We start from the raw sequence: 6,006 nt of genomic DNA on the forward strand, positions 1-6,006 counted from the left end.
CCTATCTATTACTAATATGTCAACATAGGGGAAGAGACCAACCCCTTCCACTAGGCTCGTGACCGAGCTTCGAGTGACGAATAGGCTCTTTCTTATCGCCGAAGTCAAAAAGTTGAAAATTATCATCGGGAATTTGATGTTAAAGTTGACATTCTAGAGTTTGAAGGACAAATCCAGCCAGATGAGTTCTTCGATTGGCTCAACACCATCGATCGAGTCTTTGAATTCAAGGAGGTACCTGATCACAGAAGAGTTAAACTTGTTGTTATCAAGCTTAAGAAGCATGCCTCTATTTGGTGGGAGCAAATTAAGAATAGGCGAGCACACTTGGGCAAGCCTAAGATCACCTCTTGGGAGGAAATGAAGAAAGAGCTTAAGAAGAGGTTCTTACCAGAGAATTGTTTGCAATATTTATCTCAAGCTACATCATTTCAAGAAAAATGAGTTGTCTGTGGAGGAGTACACCAAAGAGCTCAATCATCTCATGTTGTAGTGCGGCATATTAGAACCGGAGGAGCAAGACTATTGCTTGTTTTCTTGGTGGACTTTGTTCGGATAGTCATGATGTGGTCCAATTTCAACCATATTGGTCATATCATGAGGTCTTCAAACTCGTAAAAAAGATCGAGAAGTAGTTGAAGGTGAAGCAGCGACCAACAAGTATCGGTAGTACTCGGTCTTTTGATTCAGGGAGCACTTCTAACCGAGGGAGTGGCTTTCAACCTGCAAAAGCTAAGGAGTCCAGAGCTCAATATGTACATGGTAGCTCTACCAAACAAACTACTATTCTAACTCCTAATTCTCAACAATGGTTCAAGTGTCATGGGTTTGGACATGTTTCTTCTGAATGTCCAAATTGAAAGATCATCACACTCACAGAGGAGATCATATCAGAGGAGCCACTCAAGGAGTCATCGCCCATTTATGATGAAGATCCAGTCAACAATATCATCTATGAAGATCATGGGGAGACTCTTGTTGTTTGGAGAAGTTTGAATCTAGCATCAGTTGAGGATACTTCTTGGCTTCGCAATAATATATTTCATATACAATGCATTTTCCTTGGTAAAGTGTGCGATTGTGGAAGTCGTGAGAATGTGGTGGCTGCTACTATATGGTTGAGAAGTTGAATTTGAAGACGGAGAACCATCCTCATACTTATAAACTTTCTTGGCTTTGCAAATGAGCTGAAGTTAAAGTGATTAAAAAGTGTTTGGTTAAAATTTCTATTGGTGGAAAATATGAAGATGAGGTATTATGTGATGTTATTTCTATGGATGCATGTCACATACTACTTGGTCGTCCTTCGCAATACGACAGGTGGGTAATTCATGATGGCTACAAAAACACCTATTCTTTCTTTAAGGATGGTGTAAAGATTGTCTTGGGTCCTTCCAAGATGGATATTTCTTCGAAGTATTCAAATTCTTAGAAAACAGTTTTCTTTCTAAAGAGGAGTTTATCCATGAGTTGGAGGGACAAACTCAATCCTTTGCCTTAGTGGTCATAGAGGAGAATGAAGAGCGTAAAGAAGTTTCACTGATAATGAAGCCTCTTGTGGAATTTCAAGATCTTGTGCCAAAAGAGATTCCTATCAGTCTTCCGCAATGAGAGAGACATGACAATGTATCGATCTTATACTCGATGATGTTCTTCCAAATAGTCGCCTATCGCCTGAACCCAAAGGAAAGTGAGGAGCTTCAGCGTCAAGTGGATGATCTGATTGCTAAAGGATTAGTGTGAGGAAGCATGAGCTCGTGCACTATTCCTGCCCTCTTAGTACCAAAAAAAGATGGATCATGACGTATGTGTGTGGATAGTCGAGTTGTTAACAAAGTTACTATTAAATACCGCTTTCCTATTCCTTGCCTTGATGATCTGCTTGATCAGCTCCATGGTACTTGTATATTTTCGAAGATTGATCTACGAAGAGGCTATCATCAAATTTGAATGAGGACGACGATCTTCTCTACAAACCCATTTTGCGGTGATTGAAATTGTATAAGAGCTTGAAAGCCATCCGACTTCTGGAGGACGACGAACTTCTCTACAAACCCATATGGAGAAAACACTTGATGCAACACTTCCTCCGTTATAGGATAGAGCATTGTGTGAATGGTGACGAAGAGGATTTGATTTGGTGGAGAATCCCGATCTGCACCCTTCTGAAGAACTTTGGATGGGTTTGACATCTTGTCGAGTGATGGGCTTGGATTCTTGGAGCTCCTGGAGTTACCGGAGTTTTGGATTTCTTGAACCAAAAATTGTAACTTAGAAGATACCTCATCCATTTTTGCAAGCAATTGCAGCTGAGAAAATCGCTGAGGAGAATGCTCTGATACCAATTGTGAGGTTCTCAAACCTCTGTTGATTCCCCTAGCTTCAATTCTGGCCATGATTAAACCTGAAACACTTCAAGAAGAGAAAATTGAGATGAGAGAGAATTGAGACAGTTGAGAGAGAATTGAGGGAGAAGGTGAACAGAGACTGGAGGTTGAGGAGAAGAACAGAATCCTATTTCATTCATATCATTGATTCTCTTACAAATTCTATTTATACAATATAGCTCAAAGCTCAGACTTGTGCAGGTCTGTGCACGTGCACAACAGAACCAACAGAAAAGAACAGAAACTAACTAATTGTAACTGAACTAACTAATTCTTATTACAAGCCCTTGTAGTTACATAGTCTTGCATAATAGCCCCTCCTCTCCTGTATCCATTTTGCATACCAGTCCATATATTCATTCTGTTGCTTCTTTCCAGTTGAAACATCAATGTCAGGTCCACCATCTTCAGCTCCTGCGCCATCTCCTGCCCATCTTTAGTTCTTGCTCACTCGACAGATTCCCAGGCTGAGTATCAGTCCCTGACAATATCAGTCCATCTCTTCAAAGCTTCTTCTTCCATTGCTTGTGTCATCATCTTCAGCTATCTTCAGCTCATGTACCAATTCCAGCACCTGACAGTGCCTACGTCCTCGGAAGTCACACTACACAATTTTTTGATTAATTGAAGAAGATTACAATGCTTGTAATTGGCCTCTCTCTAAGATTTCTGATCTCAAAGAGCCTTCAAAACCCTCTTCTTTTCGTGTTCTTTTCCTCTCTTAAACCCTAGAGGGACGTGTTTCTATTTATATCAAAACACAATCCCAAACAGATTAGAATTTTAAAACGAGTCTGACACACCTGTGTGTGGCACGCACCACACCCATGATAAACAGGACAGATTCTGCCACACCAAGGTGTGGCAGACACCGCACTCATGACACACAGGGCAGATTCTGTCATACCCTGTCACATGAGTGTGGCAGACACCACACCAGGGTGTGGTGGAGTATGTCTTGCTTATTTTTATGTGATTGTTGATTTTGATTCTAGGTTTAGGTCTCCACTCTCAAGACCAACATTCTCATGTTGATGATCTTTATTTCCAGGAGATTATCAAACTTAATGGAGTTTCAAAAACTATGACTTCTGATAGTGACCCAAAGTTTATCGGTCACTTTTGACATACTTTATGGAGGAAATTTGACACTCAACTTTAGTTCAACTCATCTCATCATCCTCAAACTGACAACCAGACCGAAGTCATCAGTCAAAGTTTGGGAAATCTCTTAAGGAGTTTGGTTGGCAATAGTATTCGTTGTTGGGATCTTGTATCTGCATGAGCGGAGTTTGCTTACAATTATTCATCTAGCCAAACAACTGGTGCAAGTCCTTTTGAAGTAGTCTATGGCCGAAATCCAGCTAGCCCAGTAGACTTAATTCCACTTCTCGTGACTCATCAATTTAGTGGAGATGTGGCTGATAGAGCAAAGCATATCCAAAAGATGCATGAACAAGTCCGAGCTCGCATCATGAAACAAAATGAGAAGTACAGGAATGTTGTCAAACAAACATCGTCGACCTATGACATTTAAGAAAGGAGATCTAGTTTGGGTTCATCTTCATAAGGAACGCTTTCCCCAAGGTCGGCATGGTAAACTAAAGCCCAGAGCCGATGGTCCCTTCAAGGTGCTTAGTAAGATTGGTGACAATGCCTACAAGATTGAACTGCCGAGTAGCTATGGTGTACCATTGACCTTCAATGTTTTTGACCTCTCACCCTATCATGGCAGCAATGATTCAGGGACGAGTCTTTTTCAACCGAGGGAGAATGATGGAGCCCAAATTGCAAATTCAGATTCGCTGGATTGTATGCATGGTCTTAATTGCTCTGACCATAACGAGAAGTCCAAATGATGCTCTGATTGAAGTGTTGGATTGGTATTTGTGTCTAGTCTTATTTAAGATTAGTCTCATATTATTTGGAGTTCTATGAAGAAATATATATTTGAAATGCCAACTGGAGGGTCGATTGGTTTAAAGTCTTTTAGGTTTCCTAGGTTAATTAATTAAGTCAACGAGTCTTTTTCTTTTTCTAGGTTCATGTATCACCTATGCTTCAAGGGTTGTCTCAAGCCTATAAATAGTTTTGACAGCTAATGGAAATGGTATGTTGTGCTTTGATTATTAAAATTAAACTTTGTGCTCTTATCCTTACTCTGCATTTCTTTGTTAGATTCCATTAAATGTGATTGTTTATCTGTATCTCTAAGGTGAGACCCTTGGAATGGTGAATCGTCGTATCTATTTAGAGTGGTGAAATCTGTATCTCTAGATCGGTTGGCCTTTGTTATCCGTCATTTATTCTAATGTGGTGAAATCTGTATCTTTAGAGTGATTGGCTTCCTATCCAAATTATATATTCATCCATCTCACACATACCGTGCCGGTATCAATAACTGTAGTAAGTATTTGTGAACAATGCTTCTCAGAAGCCATGTATTCATTCCCTCAAATTCGATTGCCACCAAAATCAATAGAAACAATGTGTTCTACTGCCTCAGGATCTTGGAGGCAACAGGCATATCCACTGTTCCAGGCTCAGCTTTGGGTCAGAAAGAAGGGTATATACTATATACACTTCAACCTGGTAGTCAATCCCTTTATGTGCCAGCTTGACAGGCATAGCTATCGTCCTTAGGATTCAAGGTAGCGATGCATGTTTTGTATGTCTAAGCTTCCTTTCTCTATTTGTCATATAGATTTTTTGAGAAGACACGGATGAAACTCTAAAGATATATAACTTTAGCCTGCTACCATTACCTTGGTTGTAAAAAATTGTAAAAAAAAAGTTTATACCCCCAAAAGCCCCATGTATGTGACGGACATACCAGCAACAAAATTCTCCAGCAACAATGATTAATTCAGAATAATTGGCCTACTGGCCTGAGCCCCATCCAGACCCCTTTCTCCAATAGCCATCACAGTAGTAGCACCTCCTTCATCAGGCATCGCGGTAGCTATACCCATCATTTAGCTCTTCGCGTTAGCATTTTTTTAGTACGAGCACTGAGCATAGGCTGACCTGCCCAAATGTATACGAGGAATTTTTCGTACACCATTCACATGCTCCTAATTCCCCACATTCTTGAGCTCCGATGCTCTTTTGTTTGATCGCTTTGAGTGTTAATAGGATCTGAAACAATCATGTTTAAGTTGTAGAGCATGCGAGAGTTCACCTTTCTTTGTGCTCAGAAAACATGTATGGTTTTGAATACTGAATTCCTTTTAGAGCGCTTTCTTTCCCTGTTGCTTCATTGAAGTTAATCATGAACTCAATTGTAAACATACCATTGCTAATGACTTTCTATTTTAAACTCATGATACGCAAAATTCACGTCAGCAATTCGACTAATCACTTCTCCATTTAAACAGGGTTTTCTATTTTGAAACAACAATCTTGCTAGCAGAGGAAGACATGCCTGTGATCATGTCAAGCTTCAAGATATTCAATGATGGGTTCATGGAGCTGTATGAAGATGATCGAGGTTATTCCAGGATGTAAGCCTAACAAAACAATGAGAAAACTGAAATCTGTACAAATTAATTGCCACAAAGCAGAAAGAACAGACCTTATTCTCAAAAATTGATGTGATTTTTACACTTGAGGATAAAGC

Source organism: Asparagus officinalis, chromosome 7 (genome assembly GCF_001876935.1).
Source record: "Asparagus officinalis chromosome 7, Aspof.V1, whole genome shotgun sequence".
NCBI classification, from domain to species: Eukaryota; Viridiplantae; Streptophyta; class Magnoliopsida; order Asparagales; family Asparagaceae; genus Asparagus; species Asparagus officinalis.